This window comes from Zalophus californianus, chromosome 14, assembly GCF_009762305.2.
Source record: "Zalophus californianus isolate mZalCal1 chromosome 14, mZalCal1.pri.v2, whole genome shotgun sequence".
Lineage (NCBI taxonomy): Eukaryota > Metazoa > Chordata > Mammalia > Carnivora > Otariidae > Zalophus > Zalophus californianus.
In genome coordinates, this window is record NC_045608.1 from 44,237,505 (window position 1) to 44,257,597 (window position 20,093).

The 20,093-nt window shown below is 38.3% G+C and overlaps 1 protein-coding gene and 1 pseudogene across 10 annotated transcripts in view; one reads left to right on the top strand and one right to left on the bottom strand.

The window, feature by feature from the left end:
- Window positions 1–20,093, top strand: part of GREB1L (GREB1 like retinoic acid receptor coactivator) — a 274,155-nt gene that overhangs the window by 93,009 nt on the left and 161,053 nt on the right. For 7 of the 10 annotated variants that reach the window (XM_027576041.1, XM_027576039.1, XM_027576044.1 and 4 more), the window contains exon 2: window positions 7,408–7,510. The exons of 2 other annotated variants lie outside the window; for them this stretch is intronic. The gene's annotated coding sequence lies outside the window, so the exon portion shown is untranslated. The remainder of the gene's footprint in view (window positions 1–7,407; window positions 7,511–20,093) is intronic. One more of the 10 variants, XM_027576040.1, reaches the window with a different exon arrangement.
- Window positions 13,362–18,642, bottom strand: LOC113912359 (annotated as a pseudogene).

Sequence of the window (20,093 nt, forward strand, 5' to 3'; positions counted from 1 at the left end):
GGGTTATTTGCCTCTATTCTAAATAGCCTGAGTAGTGCTCTCACTCTCTCTCTCTCTATTGATTACTGTCTACTTTTTGTAGATATGGAGTCTCTTCTCTTTAGGTGAGTTATCACTTCTCCCTGGAACCAGGGTGTCATGTTGCTGGTAAACTGCTATTTTGCTTTATACCTGAGGGTTAGCCTACACCTACAATACAAATTCGTTACATTTCTCTCTTTGTTTCACTGTGAAAACTTATTTTTCTCTTATTTCCAGGTGCTTGACTGGTTCAAGGCTAGGTAGTTGAGGTTTCCCAGAAATCTGATGTCTGGAAGGAGGCATTACCATGTACACATGCACCTATATGCACTACACGCGTGCACACACATGCACATGTGTGTTCATTTACTAATTGTATCCAATATTAATACTGTGTTCAATGTGTTATTTTAGTGACTTTGTGAATACTGTATCACCAGTGGCATACTTTTACATCTGAGCCTTGAGAATAGATTTGCAGTGACTACTCCACTTTAGACACTTCCCTACCTTTCCTAGGGCCCCAACACTACTGTTGGGAAATGGTAGCTACACCCTGTTTTTAAGTTAAAAATAAACTATTCGATTGTGTGAAAAAAATCCTTAAATTTAGCATTAAATATTAGCTGATGTTAGCAGTTGTAATTTTTGCAGTAACTATAGTAATTGTAGGGCCAGATTCAGATCTTTGTGAGAATTCATAGCAAAGACCAAGTGACTAAGTAAGTCTTAGTTTAACTCACACTTAATAGTAATACCTAGAAAAACAGATTTAAGTTCAAAATTTGGGATTCTTGAGTTTCACACAGGATCTAAAATTTTATATATTACTAGTTCTATTTTTGGTTCTATTTTTGGTTATTTTTAAAGATGATAAACCAAAGTGATGATTTTCATGAAACACGCAAAGTGTTTAAGAAACAATACCATGAAATAGAGGTCCAGAAGTAGGTGCAATCCCTTTTCTCCTTCCTTTTGAAAGAGGGACCATTTTGCATTTTGTCTTAAAGAAAATCATCCCGTTATGCCACCCTTGCATCATTCTAGCAGGATGAGTTTACCTTTAAGAGGGATTTTATTAAAACTGGAGGTGATTCATCTCGGTAACATAGGGCATTTAAAGAAAAAAAATTTACTAATTAATAAAAAATATAGCCAGTTATAGAAAATGTTTCCCTCTTTGTCTTTCTGACCCTGCTGTTAAAGGAGAACAATCAGTTTATCACCACCAGCTGCATGAATTCAATGGAAAGGAACTTCGGGTTTTCTCCTTCCTAAACCCTTGCTGGATTGTTCTGGCAGTACATAAAAGTGGGTCATTTGTACCTAAAATACTTTACCAATGCTCCATTAATCTTAATGATGGTGTTCTCTTTTTTCCTGCAAGAAGCAGGATGAAGGGATATTATGGGGAAAAAAGAGAAGGTAAGCATTTTTTTAAATGGATATATTAAATGAAGAGGGAAAAGCCATTTAATATTTTGTAGCCTGGTTTTTGTTTTTTGGGTTTTTTTGCTAATGAATACAAGATCAAAATATCAATGATTGTTTTGTGGTGTATTTTATATTATTTATTAATAGCATGTAATCCCATCAGGATTAAGAGGAATGTTTTAATAATTTGTGAAAAAGATAGCGTTTGTCTTGGATATATACCAAGAAGATCTTTAGTCTAGAAACAAATGGTGTGTCAGACCAAAATAATGTGAAAAGATAGATGAATCAAGGACAAAGGATGTTTTCCTTTGGTCATTTTTTTTTAAATGTAAAAGTTTTATCACTGTGCTGTTTAATCACAATGATTAAAAGGAAAAATAAATTAACCTAAGATACAGGGTTTCTCAGCTGTTAAACGAATCATATAAAGATCTGGGCTATAGTCTCTATAATGTGCTTTGTATTTCTTAAAATAATATCTTTAATAAACTGTTTTCTATCCAAACAGCGAGAGAATGCTAGATGGGCAAGGCTGCATTGACCTTCCCTCTTGGTCTTGTCTGTTGATTGGCAGGTTTCAAAGGTTAAACTAGCTACAGATGAAATGTAATCATTAGTGACTTGGTTCCTTTCCAGATCCCTCTGAAAACTGCAGTAAGCCAACTTTGTTCATTTATAAAGAAGAAAGAAAAGTCATTCCCTGAGCAGTTTGGAATGAGAAGCAGCCGCTGTCTCCTTCCTTCTTACCTAAATAAACAAGCTAAATGGAAAAATAAACTTTACTTTTTCACATCTGGTACAAAGCTTCCTCTTTTGTTGAAAGTTCACATGCTCGGTTTGCTATGCCTGGTTGTGTGAATCAGGTGTCTTCCTTCCTTCTGTAGAGTGACTTGTGTAGTTATAATAAGGAAAGATTCTGACTGTTTTAACAGTCCAAAACATCATTATATAGAAACAAACAAAGCCCTCATATTGGGAATGACATCAGATGATGTTTGACCCAGCCTCCCACATATGTTAGTAGTAAGCAACAACGGGACTTTATGCCAGCAATACAGCTAGAAAACTAGAATAGGCAAACATATTCTGCTGGGTCTCCCTTAAATCAAGTCAGATTATACTTATTTGTGTGTGAGCTCTTCTTAATGTGACTAATCTTTCAATTTCCCTTTATGGCATACACTGACTAACAACCCAGAACAGGATGTCACAGGCAACAGTACTTGATTCTGAGGCACACGGGTATTTACTAACCACCAGGATACTGCTAATCATGAAAATTTACCTTTGCTTTATGTCTTTCTATCCTCACCTCCACCCTTCTGTGCTCCTAGACCACTTACTCAGAACTCCCCTCCTTTCTGGCCTCCCTTCTCTAGTGAACTACTTTAATAATTGGTATTTAATAATACTGCAGTTTTTCTGTTTAACTTGTCCATGAAATGGGAGTGTCATTTGCAGTCTTCTTTACCTCAGAATTCCACAGGCTTGATGCCTCTTATTATAGAGTTGAACATTCCACAATATTCTTTAGCTACACAACCTTTATGTAACACAGAATCAAATTACTATTACTTAAAGCTTGGTTAGAAGCTATTTGGGAGGTGGTGGAATATAAAACCTAGAGGAGTTGGGCTTTTGTTTTTTTGGGGGGCTGCTAAATAAAATGTTTCATCCAAATGATTTTTGTGAGGTTTTATGAGAATAGTATTTCCCCAGGAAATTGTTGGGATTGTTTTTAGTGTGCCAATTGATTTTTTTTTTTTTTTTTAGGTTTTACAGTTAAAAACCTAGTGTCTAATTTTTTTTGGATGCTTTTGTTCCCTGCTAGGGCCAGTCTGAGAGGGAGAGGTAAAGGTCAAATGCCACAGGCATCCAAAAAGTGGTGGGGGTGTACACGATGCTCATCCCAGGAGCAATTTGCTGTTGTCATGGCAAAATGTTTTTTTTAACTCTTTTGTGCTCTTACATACCTTCTTTGAGCATAACTAGAGTGGCAGGGGGCTTAGGAGGCACCATCATTGTTTTTTTTCCATTTTCCAAATGAAGGGATTGAAGCACAAAGTAGTCAAATAGCCAGTCCTATGATCAGACAATGAGGTTTTTTCCTTTCTTTTTAATGTGTCTGGCTAATTGTTATAAATAAGCATCCCATGTAACAATCATATAATTTTGATCCCCCCCTTTTTTCCAAGGAGGTGATTTTCAAACTCTAATGTCATAGAATCATCTGAGGTTAGGGTTGCCTATTTGCCAAATCTAGCAACACTTTCCAGGGTATCCAAAATGCAGATTCCTGAGTCCTTTCTAGAACCAGTGACTCATAAATCTCTGAGAGAGAGGGTAAGGAACCGACATGGTAAATATGTTCATCGGGTGATTCTGATGCAGTCCTTGAACTAGACTTTGTGAGAAACACTGATCTAAGTGATGCTGAGCTTTAACAGTGTCTCAGTGGGAAGCATTGGTTTCATCAAGAAAAATTACTAGTTCCAGCCAGATTTTCTGTTTAGTTACATTCCGGTCAAATATAGCCCATGCTGTAGCAGTTGCTGAAACAAATGGGAACATCCATTCTATTCTTCCCCACTATGACTCCTCATTTATTGCTCAGCACTTTCTACCATCACCACTATTACTATCCAACTAGCAAAGTGACTTTAAGAGCCTCTCTGGGCACCCAAATTGGTAGGACGACCCACCGCACCTCACCTGACTGTTGATTATCTCCATCTATAGCTGTGATTACTTGTGTTTTTTTCCTGCTATTCTTTTTTTCTTTTTTAAGATTTTATTTAGCAGAGAGGGAGAGAGAAAGCGAGCACAAGCATGGGGAGCAGCAGGCAAAGGGAGAAGCAGGCTCCCCGCTGAGCAGGGAGCCTGACTTGGGGCTCCATCCCAGGACCCCGGGATAATGACCTGAGCTGAAGGCAGATGCTTAACCTGCTGAACCACCCAGGTGTCCCACCTTCCTGCTATTCTTTTTAGGGTTCTCCTTAGTTTCTTTACTTTTTAATCCCACAATAAAGAGCCCTTTGTCTTTCAGTTTATATCCCATTGGTCCACATACCTCAACTCCGTTAATTAGAAAATTCCTTATATTTTGCTTCTCAACAGAGATTTTCCCCAGGATGTGTAATGGAAGGAAAAGTAATAAGGAAGAGTGAAGATCTTATTCCTGGATGAAAAGTTGTCATTCTGGATTAAGCTTTAAATTTATCTTTTTTAAAAAAAGATTTATTTGAGAGAGAAAGAGAGCGAGTGCACGATCATCTGCATGTGTGCATGGGGGGAGGGGCAGAGGGAGAGAATCTTCAAGCAGACTCTCCACTGAGTGTGGAGCCCAATGTGGATGTCGATCCTCCAACCCATGAGATCATGACCTGAGCTGAAAGCAAGGGTCAGATGCTTAACTGACTGAACCACCGACACACCCCAAGCTTTAAATTTATCTTATTAGAAAATCTGACATTTAAAAAATGCAATTAGTAAAGCCAGAACTTAATTGTATATAATCAGAATGGAGTGAGTTAGGAATCACATTTTCGTTTAGTCTAACTTCTGTAGTAGACCAGGAATAACTTAAAAAATTATTTTCAAACCTCAATAATGGATATCATTCTGACCTCAGAAGTCTCTCATTAGGATATTTATAATCTGTATAAGTAAATTCATGTTTAACCAATGTAACATTTGTTATTTCTCTCTTGAGTTTTAATTAACAATCTTGGTTACAGTTTGGACCATTTTACATATTCTTTTCTGTTGGAGAACATAGTGTGACTTAGCTTGAAGAATGCACATATAGGGTTTAAAGGATGATAGGTTTGTATCAGCACTTTTTTTTTTAAGATTTTGTTTATTTATTTGACAGAGAGAGAGACAGTGACAGAGGGAGCACAAGCAGGGGGAGTGGGAGAGGGAGAAGCAGGCTTCCTGCTGAGCAGGGAGCCTGATGTGGGGCTCGATCCCAGGACCCTGGGATTATGACCTGAGCCGAAGGCAGACACCCAATGACTGAGCCACCCAGGCACCCCCGATTATATTTTTTAAATAAATTTTACAAAAATTTTAACTATTTTTCTAATGTTGTTATGATTATATAACTTCCAAACCTAGAGGAGAGGTGAAGCCAGAAAGTTGTCAGGAGTTCAGACTCACGGAACTTTTCCAATGTTTTTCCACTTGAACATACATGAAGTCAGAGTTTTCACCTGGCCTAATAGCTGTGGGTGACATCAGCCCATTAGGTGTGAACCACTGCCTTCTGTGTCAGTGAAGCCTTGCTTATGACCTTATTAGGGTTTGACAAAACAATGGGAGTACCTCTCAAAGGGAAAGTGGGAGCTGAACTACTTGTGTTCTTGGTGAGGGGTGATTATTTATCAAACTGAGGAGGTATGATGAGAAGTTGACTTTCAAATAGAAATTACAGGGAAAGGTTCTCATTATTATACCTCAAATATGACTTATAGGCTTTTAGGACTGTTTAAGTGATCAGAACCCTTCTTGCCTGTCTGCTTATCTGTTATTGATAGGGGGTCTTTAAATACATGTGTAAAATTTCAGACTCACTGATGGTCTGTACACTTGAACGTGTTGAGTGGAAGGCCATTTGATCCAATATTATTCCTCTTGTCAGTAACTATGTCTTCTTTCAATAAGTAATTATTTCTACTTTACATCAGCATTATTCAGCTTAGTACTATAGATATCTAGTGAATAAAACTGGCAAGCAATATTGGAAGTATTAAATTTATTGAACATAATTCTCTAACATCCCCCTCAAAACAAAAGAAAACAAACAGCAGCAAATATCAGCCTCCTCCACATGGAAGTAAATAAGGTTTTCCTTCCACATTTTAAAATTTAAGCATCTCAACTGTAGTTGAATTTAAACTTCGCAGCAAGAGCCAAACAAGCATGGGAAGTGATGGAAAATGTCCGGGATATTATACCATGGCCTAAAGTTTTGCTGCTTTTCATTTTGGCAATTCATACTTAAAAGTTTTACTTATTTTCTTTGTAAATGAGGCAACAACGTGGAAGAAAAAAATCGAATACAGTTGGAGAGATTCAAGTTTTTCTAGTTGGTATTTAAAGCACTAGTGCTCGTGAGCAGAGTGGTACATGGAAATGGTGTGTATAACAAATTTTAAAGTCATTACATGCCTTTGAAATGTCAGGAAGAATAAAAGGGAAAAAGGCCAGCCTATCTGGTTCATGTATTTTGGTCATGAACATGTTATATTCAAGAACTATGTTTAGGTCCCTGTTCTTCTAGGATAACTTCTTCAAACACAACTTAGGTGGAATTATTTTTTTTAATAATTACACTTAAGCACCTGATGATCTAATGAAGACAATTTCTTAATGTGTCAAAATGAGCTCTTTGTATCTTGTTTGAATCTTTTGTTGCCTTAAGCTAATCTCCTTTAGGGGTCTCAAATCCAGGCATTTTACAATGCAGACTCTAGCAATGGCATTCATTTGGAATGCTGCCTTTTGTTTACTAGCTTTCCCAGACCCTCACTGCTTCCTTTGGTCATCTGGTGTCTTCACTAATGTGATTGGTACTCCTAGGCTCTGCAGGTAGCCACGAGCCTTTATAAGTGGGATTTACAATGGGACTCACAACCCTGGCTGCTAATGAAGGGAACCACAGGGATTTTGTTTTGTTTTTTCTATCTGTCTTCCAAAAGAGTGAAGGAAAATTGAGTTCTAGGTTTGCTAATTCTCTGTTTTCCATTTACTTTAATTTTTACAATTGATTTACTAACTGTGGTACAAAAATACAAATATTTTTGTTTAGGAGTGAAATGTTTCATCTGCCAGCCCTTCATGCTAATCACTGGAATTGTTTATTATTGAACCTGGAAAGAACAAAGTGGGGTCTCTGTTTAAACTCAACCAACTGGCATTTCACCTTCATCTGTTTTTGTCTTTCAGAAGATTTTTGACCAATTTGGTTGTTTAAAAAAAAAAAAGGCATATGATTGGAAGCCTTGGATTCTACTACCAGCCTTGCCATTTAGTACTTCTGTAACCTTGAGTAAGTCACTTACACTCTTTGATTTCTCATCTGAAAAAAAAAAAAAAAAAAAGGAAAGTGTTACCAAGGTACATATGAGATCTGAGATGGTGTTTCATATTCTAGCTTTCTTCTCTTTTTACTAGCAAAGTGAATGACAGTGTCCTTTCGTTTGATTTTTGGATAAACCTACCATTGAAAAACATCTTGCATCTATTAAATGTTTTAATCAGCAGTCAAAGCAATAATTAAATATAAATGTCAGTGTCTTCATTTTAGAGGTAATATGCTCTATAGATTGTAGCCTAACCTTATAGAGATAGAGATTTATTTGCCATTTTCCAATTGTGAAACATGGCACCCATGTTTTTTTTTTTTTTAATTTAAGTATAGCTGACATATATTAGTTTCAGGTATACAACATAGTGATTCAACAGTTATATTCATTATGAAATGCTCACCATTAGTATAGTTACCATGTGTCATCATACAAAATTCTTACAGTAGTATTGACTATATGCCGTATGCTATACTTTTTATCCCCTTGTTTGATTGATTGATTGATTTTTTAGAGAGAGAGAGCGTGCACACAAGCATTTCAGGGAGGGGGGAAAAGGTGGGGCACTGAGGGAGAGGGAGAGGGAGAATCTTAAGCAGTCTCCATACCCAGCACAGAGCCTGATGTAGGGCTCAATCTCATGACCCTGAGATCATGACCTGAGCCAAAATCAAGAGTTGGGTGCTTAACTGACTGAGCCACCCAAAATCGAGAGTTGGGTGCTTGACTTACTTATTTTATAACTGGTAGTTTGTACCTCTTAATCCCTTTGACCTATTTTGCCCATCCCCATGACCCTCTCCCCTCTGGCAACCACCAGTTTATTCCCTGTGTTTATGAGTCTATCTCTGGTTTCTGTTTGTTGGTTTGTTCATTTGTTTTGTTTTTTAGATTCCACATATAATTTAAGTCATATGGTATTTGTGTCTCTGACTTATTTCACTTGCAATCCATGTTTTAATTGTGCTTTATAAGGCAGTGATCTCAAGTGCGGTTTAAAGGTCCTCCAGGGGTCATGGAATTTTGGGATTTTATTTTATTTTATTTTGTTTTTTTTTTTGGTGCTGGTCACTTTTTTTTTCTTTTTTGAATCTTTGGATTTTAAGAATAAGAAGGGACATCTGCAGTCATCAGGTCCAATCCTTTGAGTTTTACCAACATGAATTCAGCAGATCCAGAAATGCTTAGTAGCTCCTCCATGGTCAACGAGCCTAGAGAGCTGTCGGTAGGGTCCAAACTCCAAAGTCAAAATGTTATGTACCTGGTGGAGGTGTCCTAACTACCTCTTAATGAAAAACAGAGAATGAAAGGTTGAGAGGAGGGGATTGTTTATTCCAAGTCTGAAACTTAAAAATCACTGCTTGATGGAATTAGATAGTTGGTTAGTTTCCACATTGCAGCTTCCAGATTAAAGTCAATCCCACAAATGTTTAATGAAATACTTGTGGATGAGGCATTGAACTGTGGTGATGTTCCTACAAAACTGTCGGAAATCACAATCCCTGCCCTCAGAGACTCTGCAGTCTAACCTGAAGATAAAATAAGTACATAATAGGGAATAAAAATGATAAAAAACACAGGTTTTCAGAACGCAAAGAACTTTGGAGTTTTCAGAGTCTCAAAGAACTTTTAGGATTTCAAAGTCCAAAGGGGAGGTGGAACTTAAATAGAACCTGATAGGTCAAGTGTTCATTAGCAGATCAAAGGTAAAATCAGGGTGCTTTGGGAACTCACAGGCAAGGTCTTAAATCAGAGTGGGAGAAAAGAAAGGAACTAGTAAAATGATAAAATTTTTGTAAGTTTTCCTATTCTTGAGTTGGTTATTGCTGCTGGAGAGAACCCCTCAACCATACAGATTGATATCAACTATAAATTCATTCTCTCTAATCCTAAATACAACTTAATTATTACTTTGAATTGAGTGCCCTTTGTGAGTTCCTCTCTTTTGTCTCTAATCAATTATTCTAAATCTACTCCATTCTCCTTAAGCCTGTACCCAACTGCCCTTTTCTTAGCAGGTTGCTCTTCTTATTTCTAGGAGTCCCTGAAGAGTCCCAGTAATTGCCTTGATTTAGCTGACCTTTAAGTATTAGTGATGCCAAGTGCTTTATCTCCAGCCCTGTTTCCCTCTAAACCTCAAATTTTTCTATCACATTGCTGCTAGATCTCTCTACTTGGGTATTTCATAGCCATCTCAAAATCAATATATCTAAGACCTGAATGTATCACCTTCCACTCAAAACCTCATCTTCTTCCTCCAAGTGCCCTCAATTAGAGGAGGTACCACCATTCTCCCCAATTTGCACTTAAGAAACATGCAAATGCAGAAAGAATGTCCAGTTAGGAGGCTGTAATCACTCCAAACCACTGTACTCCTTGTTACAGTATTTAATACATCGTCTGTAATTGCATGAGAGAGAACATAGTCAAGTGATTAAAAACATGGCTTTAGGGGCGCCTGGCTGTCACAGTCCATAAAACATGCAACTCTTGATCTTGGGGTCGTGAGTTCAAGCCCCACATTAGGTCTAGAGCCTACTAAAACCAAACCAAACCAAACCAAACCATGGCTTTAAAGGTAGATCTGTGTATGATTCCTGGTACCACCACTTACCAGCAAGCCATGTGACCTTGAGCAAATTATTAAACTTTCTTAGACTGGGTTACCTCATCTGAAAAGTGGGGACATAGTAATACTTATATTAAAGGATATTGGAGTATTAAATGAAGTATCACATATGAAGCTTTCAGCAATGATATTCCTAAGATCTAGGAGAGCAAAGACCATTTCTGTCTTGTTCACCATTGTATCTGCAGGACCTGGCACAGAGAAGGCACTAAATAAATGTTTATTGAATGAATATGTGAGGTAGTGTATGCCTGAATTGAGGTATAACAGTGGGAATGGAGAAAAGCAATGCAAGATAGAGACCTAAACTTCACCCTGAATCACTTGTCCATGCTATTGGTCACCAATTCCTACTGATTTAATTCCTAAGTATTTCTCAGGTCTCTCCATCCTCTGTAACCCTACCATAACTTCACCCATGCAGGCATCATGATCTCTCACCAGAACTATAGTAGAAGTTTCTAAGCACTCCCCCTACATCCTGTTTTGCCTCCTCATGAGCCTCTTCCAGACTGCCACAGAACAATCTATTCGAAGCTGACATGGGAACATGTCATTTCTTTAACATGCTTCCATGTAGCTACTTTTTATCCATAGGATCCAGTCTCTGCTCCTCACACCTGGGTCTACATTTTCATCTTCCTTTCCTACCATTCTCTCTCACTTTTGATAGTCTAGCAATTGCAGACTGGTCTTGTCTTCAGAACATACTGCACTATTTCATGTCTTCATGCTTTTGAGAGGGGCTTGCTTATTCTTTCAACACTTTTCTCTCCTGTATCAGTTAGGATTACATTTGTCTGCAAATGACAGGAAACACTAAACATCAAGGTGAGAGTTTATGTCTTTCCTGCATAAACAAGGTTTGGGGGTAATCGTCTATAGCTGTTAAAGCTTCTCTGCTGTCATCAGGGACCCAGGCTCCTGCCCTGTGGTTCCGCCATTGGTGTATCCTCCATCTGTTCCTCTCTCCTTTCTCTACCCTCTAGGACCTTATTCCATTAATCATCTCCTCTCTTCAGTATCACTACCTCTCCATTTCCATGGAGGGAAGAAACACATCCTGTGAGCATCTCTTCTAATGTCTCTTTCCTGTCATTCTACCTTTCCAGCAGCTACCCCCTGATTTCTTTCCTAGTTCACCATACTTCTTGAAGGACTAATTGCTACATGGCATATTTTCATTCTTGGTCCTATTTGACTTCACCTACCTGTTGAAACTGTTGACTACCTCCCATTTCTCCAAACTCTCTTGTCCCTTGGCCTTCACAACCCCATTGGTTCCTGGTTTCCTTTCTACTTCTCCCTACTGCTCCTTCATCTGCAAAGAGGTTTTCCTCTTTCTTTGCTTGACTCTCAAATGATGATGTTTCTCAGACTTCCCTCCTTGACTCTCTTATTCTACATACTTTCTCTATGATGGCAGTCCCTAGGTAATCTCCCCAGTACCAATACCAGTTATCTGTGTGGCAGCTGTCTGTTTCTAGGGTCTATTTGTTGAGTTCTTACTCCTGAGCTTGAGTCCTGAATTTCTAACTGCCTACCTGAAGGGCTCCTCTTCTGTGTTCCTTCCACCCCTGATTATGTACAATCTCCATCAACTCCTCCTGGACTCTTCAGAAACCTTTTATCTGGTCTCTAATCCAACTTTCATATTACTGTCAGAGTTATCTTCTATTTTTAAAAAATCTAATTATGTTAATTTTTTGAAAATTAAATTAAATTAAATTAAAATTTTTTGAAAATCCATTGGCTTTCTCCTGTTTCTGGCATAAAATTCAAATTCCTGATTTGGCATATAACGTCCCTTACAGACTGTCCCCAACCTACTTTTTATTTATTTCCACTACATTTGTTACTTATACCAAAAAAAAAAAAATGTTAAAAAGAAAAATAATTTATTCTCAGGGCACCTGGGTAGCTTAGTCAGTCAAGCGTCCGACTCTTGATCTCAGCTCAGGTCTTGATCTCAGCTCCGGTCTTGATCTCAGGGTTGTGAGTTCAAGCCCCACATTGGGCTCCATGCTGGGCATGGAGCCTAGTTAAAAAAAAAAAGAAAAAAGTTAAAAATTATTCTCAGCTCTCTAATGGCTGTCATCCCTTCCTCTTGCCCACATAACTCCTGACTCATTTCCTTAGGGCCAATTCAAAACTGAACCTGTTCACTGCCGTTTTCATAGAAAACAGCCAGTGCCAGGAATGTGGGGGGAGAAGGTGAGAAGAAGGTGACAGTACTGTCCAGGTTCCACCCAGAGGTGGGCCAGGTAGAGATTCACAGGATTCAGACAGAAGGGCTGGTAGCCTCCCAATGATGAGACTAACTAAAGTGGGCTGGAGAGGACATGGTGTAAGCCTGTCAGAGACTTTAAAGGGCATCTCATGGGCTGTGTCAAACCCAGAAAAACTGACACCAGGAGAAGAATGGGGAGGACCAGGGAGGCAGTCTTGTGGAAAGATTCACAATTCTCCCTTGTTGGAAGGTGCAGAAAATCTGGAGGGTGCCATTTTTGGCAGAAAACCTTACTCTAGTGTTGGGAAGTCACAGAAGTGCCACAGACACTGAGAAAGGCTACAAGGGGATGCACAGTTTCACAAAGCACAGTGATCACAGACCAGAGCAGTGGAGATCATGCTACTGACACAGAAACTACAAAATCCAAAAGCAGGGAGAGTGGCCTTTTCAGGGAGGAGCTCTGTACCAGTCATCCAAACTTACCCCAGATTAGACAACCCAGTGACTTTCACAGAGCAGTGGCAACATGGAGGAGAGGACGTGGGTGTCACATAAAAAGGACTTAAAACAAGCAGCTAGAAGAAAAGAATGGTAGAAAACTGCTCCTTGGCTCTCAGGAATTGAGGGCAGTACCAGGTGCTGGCTGGACACATGCACAAGAAATAGCACCAAAGAGGTTTCCTGTTTAGCAGTCAGTTGGTGAGGGAGAAGAAGATCCAGGAGGCAGGTGACAGGAAAAAAGTTGGGGTTCTGTAGGCAAGTCTCTGGAGGCTAGATCAAAAAAAGGAGTGCACACTGCAGACCAGTAATGAAACACAGCTCTGAGCCCCAAATGGGGGAGGTGATCGATGGGAGTGGGTGTCATTGACAGAGCCATCACAGGGCCATGGGGAAATTTATGCCCATTAGGGTCACAGAGGGCTCCTTCCAGCTTGGATGGGAAGGCAGTGTCTCACATAGGAGGTCTGCTGACACCTGGATGGTAGAAGGCTCAGAGGTCCCTCCTATCGACCTTGGCCCTTTTTGGCCAAGTGTCAGCAGAGAGGGTGGTCAGATTTGTCTTCCATAACCTGGGGTCCATCCTTTGGGTGGGCAGATATTGATAAAAAAACAACTTTTGAGCTTTTGAGGATTTTCTTTGCTCTTTGGGAAAGCCTCCTCCGGAAGGACCTTTATGGACTGGTCTGGGAAAAGGAGATTCAGCATTGGCCCCCCATCAACCATGACCAATGGGCCGTAGCTGATGCTTAGGCCTCCCCAGAGTGAGCTTCTGCCATGGAGAGGAGGTAGGAGACTCAATTGTGGTATAATCATTGGTCCTCTTGATACTGGAGGACCTCTGTGAAGAGAGGTCAACATCGTGTTTATGAGATTCACCTAGGTTGCCTGTAGCAGGAGTTGTTCATTGTAGTGTAGTATCCCATTGCATGCACACACAATGACTTATTCATCTATTCTACTGATGGTGGATATGTAGGTGAATTCCAGTTTGGGGCTGACTTGACATCACCAGGCTTTCCATTGGCCATGCGGGGAGGGCCCAGAAGGCTGGGTAGTCTGATGGGACTCCCATCTTCCTCATCTCCAGTCTCTTCCCGCTCTCACAGTCGTGGCTGCTGCTTCTGATTCTGCTTCTTTCATTGTGGCAATGGTTGTGGGCGGGTTATGGAGGGCAATGAGTGCTCAACCTACTTGTCACTCAACCCCTTCCTCCAACAATGAACCTTCAGTATTTCTAAAATACATTATGCCTTTGACATTCTGTTCTACTGGCCTGAGCGGTCCTCCCAGTTGTTTGATAAATCCTTTAAAGCCACCCAAAAGTTATCTCTTCTTTGATATTTTCTTCATTTCTCTGGACAGAATTGCTACAATCTCTGTACTTTTACAGTACTTTGTTCCTACTTCTAGTGAACGTTTACACATTTACATATCTTTCACCTCTAGATTGGGATCGCTTTGAGATTGGGGACTGCCTTTATTATCCTTCCTAGCACAGTTCACAGTACTTCCTAGGTGAATAAATGAAAATAATGAAATCAGGAATTAGGAATAGCTTTTACTCTAATAATTATGATTTTTGTTTTGGACATATTGAGTTGATGTATTGAGGTTAGGTGGAGAGCAACAACTCAGAAAAGATTTTAAGGCCAATGATGTAAATGTAGGAGTTACCAACAAAGACAGTAATAAACACTGATTGTGTCCCACATTTTTCAACTATGGGCTAAAGAAAAGTAGAACATTTGTAGGAGGTAGAGAAAGGGTTGGGAGTTGGAATTTGGGGTATGAAGGAGAAAATCCATAGACATGGATGGGGGAAAAAAAACATAGTTGACACTTTTGCCTATGGTCCTCTCCCCTCTACCAGAATTATGCAGCCCTTCCACTACTTTAAAGTCCAGAATCAAGAAATAGATGGATCAAAAGATGTTGATTTGGTTTCCTCTAGGATTAGAAGCTACTTATTCAAAAATTTCATCCCAGGCTCCTGTTGGCTACTTCAAACCCTTGTCCATTCTTCATCTCCACTTTCCTGTTTTTTGTGGTGCGTGTGTGTGTTTCTGCCTGTTTTGCAAAAGCAAGAGAGAGTGGGTAAGGTGGAAATATCTATTTTTCCCTTAAAAAAATGATATACTAAAAAGCCTGAAAAACTTCTTTTTAAAATAGAAAAATAATATCTTTGGGGTTCTAATTATTTAGATAGATTATTTTCTTTAACTTACTCTCCTTTGCTCTTCTTAGTGCCTCTAGGAAAATAAACACTGACTTATATAGATTATTTAATTAAATAGATAGAGTTCTGTGTTTCCATGTGACTCCTTAACATTTTAAAAATTGATAAATTATATAAAAATTAAAACCGTCTGCATGGAAAAAGAACAGCAAACACCAAAAAGCAAAGGCAAAAGGCAAAATGGCAAACTGGGGGAAAATATTGTGCCCCATATCATACACAAAGGACAAAATTCTTTAATATATAAAAAGCTCCTACAAATCAAGAATAAAACCAACAACCAAATTAAAAACAGATAAAGACTGGAGATTTCAGAGAAGAAAATTCAAGGGCTTTTGAACATTTGAAAAGATACTCAATTTCATCCATAATAAGAGAAATGCAGACTAAAACTACATTGAGATACCATTTTTCATCTGTCAAATTGACAAAGATCCAAAAGTAGATAATATTCTATATTGTTGAAGGTATAGGGATCCATAAATTGCTAATGGGAATGTAAATTGGTTCAACCATTAGTTCAATCCTCACTTGGTGCCTCATTATCATGGATTTTTTCCAACCCAGCTTTTCTCTGCTTTTGGCAGTTTCCTACTTGGTGTGGACCTTAGAAAAACTGAACTACAATTGAATGTTTCTAATGTGTGGAAGAAATGAAGACTGCCTTGTGTATGCCAAAACAAAACAAAACCAGAGCGGTTTGGCAATATTTAACAAAATTAAAACTGCATATATCCTTTGACCCAGCAATTTTACTTCTAGGAATTTATCCAAGTACTAAATTAGTGTGTATTAATTAGTGCAGGGTTGATTATTATAATAACTTTAGTAATAACAAAGATTGTGAATTAAGTATCCATCATTAAGGGACTAGTTTAAAATAATGGTATAGGGGCACCTGGATGGCTCAGTCAGTTAAGCGTCTGACTCGTGATTTTGGCTCAGATCATGATCTAAAGGTTGTAAGATCAAGCCCCACATCACATCAGACTCTGAGCTCAGCAAGGAGTCTCCTTAAGATTCTCTCCCCACCCCCTCTCTGCCCTTCCCCCCTCTGTGTACTCTGTCTTTCAAATAAATAAATAAATCCTTAAAAAAATAATAATCATGGTATATACATGCCAGGGAATTCTCTGAGGCCACAAAAAAGAATGAGGAAGATCTTTATGTGTTTATGTAGAAAGAGCTCCAAAATACTTTTTTATTATTTTATTATTTTTTTCCATCATGATAAGTGTACTTTTTAATAACCATCACCTATTTCCCCCAGTCTTCTACCCACCTCCCTTCTAATAACCATCAATTTGTTCTCTATAGTTAAGAGTCTGTTTCTTGGCTTCTCTCTCTCTCTCTCTTTTCTTATTCCCTTTGCTGATTTGTTTCTTAAATTCCACATATGAGTGTGATCATATGGTATTTGTCTTTTTCTGACTTATTTTGCTTAGCATACTCCATAGATCCATCCATGTCATTCCAAATGGCAAGATTTCATTCTTTTTATGGCTGAATAATATTCCGTTACATATATATATACACTACATCTTCTTTATCCATTCATCTATCACTGGACCTTGGGCTGCTTCCATAGTTTGGCTGTTGTAGGTAATTCTGCAATAAACATGTAAGGGTGCACATATCCCTTTGAATTAATGTTTTTGTATTTTGGGGGTAATTACCTAGTAGTGCAAGTCCTGGATCATGGAACAGTTCTATTTTTAACTTTTTGAGGAACCTCCAAACTGTCTTCTACAGTGGCTGCACCCAGTTTGCATTCCCACCAACTGTGCACGAGGGTTCCTTTTTCTCCAGATCCTCGTTAATACTTGTTGTTTCTTGAGTTTTTGATTTTAGCCTTTCTGCCAGGTGTGAGGTGAAATCTCATTGTGGTTTTGATTTGCATTTTCCTTATAGTGATGTTGAGCATCTTTTCATGTATCTGTTGGCTATCTGTAGATCTTCTTTGGAGAAATGTCTGTTCATGTCTTCTGCCCATTTTTAAATTGGATTATTTGGTTTTTGGGTGTTGAGTTGTATAAGTTCTTTATATATTTTGTATACTAACCCTTTATCAGATATGTCATTCACAAATATCGTCTCCTATTCAGTAGGTTGCCTTTTAGTTTTGTTGATTGTTTCCTTCACTGTGCAAGAGCTTTTTATTTTGATGTAGTCTCAATAGTTTATTTATGTTTTTGTTTCCCTTTCCTCAGGGGAGATATCTAGAGTGATGTTGTTACAGCCGATGTCAAAGAAATTACTGCGTAGGTTTTCTTCAAGGATTTTTATGGTTTTGGGTCTCACTTTTAGGTCCTTAATGCATTTTGAGTTTATTTTTGTGTATGGTGAAAGAAAGTGGTCCAGGTTCATTCTTTTATATGTAACTGACCAATTTTCCCAATACCATTTGTTGAAGACTGTCTTTTTCCCACTGTATATTCATTCTTCCTTTATCAAAGATTAATTGACCCATATAACTGTGGGTTTATTTCTGGGCTTTCTATTCTATTCTGTTGATCTATGTGACTATTTTTATGCCAGTAATATATCATACCATACAGTTTTAATTACTCTCACCTTGTAATATAACTTGAAATCTGGAATTCGCTTTTGTTTTTCTTTTTCAAGATTACTTTTGCTATTTGGGGTCTTTTGTGGTTCCATACAAATTTTAGGATTGTTTGTTCTAGTTCTGTGAAAAACACTGTTGGTATTTTGATAGGGACTGCACTAAATCTGTAGATTACTTTGGTATAGACACTTTATAGTACAGACATTTTAACAATATTTGTTCTTCCAACCCATGAGCATGGAATGTCCTTCTATTTGATTATATCATCTTCAGTTTCTTTCATCAGTGTTTTATAGTACAGGTCTTTCAGGTCTTTCACTTCTTTGATTAAGTTTCATCCTTGGCATTTTATTATTTTTAGTGCAGTTGTAAATGGGGTTGTTTTCTTAATTTCTCTCTCTACTGCTTCATTAATAGTGTATAGAACAGATTTCTGTACATTGATTTTGTATCCTGTGACCTTACTGAATTCATTTATCAGGTCTAGTAGTTTTTAGATGGAGTCTTTAGGGTTTTCTATATATATCATATCATCTGCAAATTGTGAGAGTTTTACTTCTTCCTTAACAATTTGGATACCTTTTATTTCTTTTTGTTGTCTGATTGCTGTGGCTAGGACTTCCAGTACTATGTTGAATACAAGTGGTGAAAGTGGACATCATTGTCTTGTTCCTGACCTTAGGGGGAAAGCTCTGTTTTTCCCCATTGTGTATGATGTTAGCTGTGGGTGTCATGTAATAATTCTTATAGACAATAAAGTTCACTTGGACTGTCTCCAGTGAGCTTCTCATTCTCATGCTAACCCTACATTTTAAATTATTAAATTATTCAAGCAGTATTTGAGTACCTGCTATGTAGGAGGAAACCACAAAGGTGCTGTAATATCAGTAATAGGCAAACACAGAAAAACATAATCCCTACCTTCATGTAGTTTAGAATTTAAGAGGGAAGACAAACATTAATCACACAAATTATATAGCTCATCAGTGACTAAAATGCTAGGAAGGATATGAATAAGGTCCTATGAGAGCTTTTAGCAAGGACTAAGGGGATCAGAGAAGCAAGGCTTGAGATCTAAAAGGATAAGGAGATTTTAATTGGCAAAAGTAAAAGATAAGATGGGTGAAATTACGGGCAGAAGGAGCATAACTTTAAAGGTTGGTCACTTGCTGGAGCACAGCATTTAGGAAGAGAACAGTGCAGGATAAGACTAGAAAGATGGGCAGAGGTATTTACAATATTGATTTTTATCCTCAGAGTAATATAAAACCATGAAGGGCTCTAGCAAAGGATTGACAGATTATGTTTGTGCTGTAATGCAGAGAAATGATTGGAGGGTGCCAGAGAGGAGGCAAGGAGGGCCAGGTTTCCTGGCTCTCGGTAGGAAACCTGAGGTCCCACCCACAGAGCTGTTTGAGTGTCCTTACAGCATGGTGACTTCCTTCTCTTAGAGCAAGTGATTCAAGAGGTCAAGGCAGAAACTGCAATATCTTTTATGACCTTGGAAATTACACACTGTCATTTGTTTGGTATTTTAGTGATCACAGAAGTCAACCTTGATTCAGTGTGGGGAAGGGGATCACACAGGTGGCAAGAATCATTGAAGCCATCTTGGAAGATGGCTACCACAGACCAAACTCTGTAGAACTCCATTTCATTTCTGGGTGGTGTACTGTGGGAGTGCAAAGGAAATTGAGAAGCAGCACAGGGAAAGGAGGAATACCAGAAAGGTTGTGAGATGAAATCCAGCCAAAGAAAAGGAAATATCAAGAAATCTACCAAGAGGACATGTTAGAGGAAAACCAAAAAAAGTTCATTGGATTTAGTGACATAGATTTAATGGCCAAAAGCTCTTTCCTCCTAATATGATTTAACATTTATTTTGACTTACCTCCCCTTATAACCTTTATTGAAGAGACTTTTTCCCCATCTTTCCTTTGATAATCTTCCTTTAACACCCCTTGTGGATGTTTTCATAATGTTCCTCACAAAATTCTACTGATATTTTGAGTGGAATTGTGTTATTATTTTGTTTGAGAAACATTTTTACAATGATTAGACTTCTCTTTAAAACACCTAGCACATTTCTCTCTGTGTGTAAATTTTCATTTAAATCACCTAAAGTTTGGCAACTTAAAAAATGTCACTTATCTCTCATTAAGTTGATTCCTGCGTATTGTTTTTGTTGTTGCTATGGTGAGTGGGATCTCTTCCCTGCCCCCATTATCACCATAGTGTTTTCAGTCTAGAAATGTATTTACTTTATGCCCCATTTTATGGATAAGGAAAGAGGCCCAGAGAAGATAGGTGATGGGGCTACAGTTACAGAGTGGGAGAGTTGGGGACTGCAGATTTGAACATCCAAATTTTATTGTGCT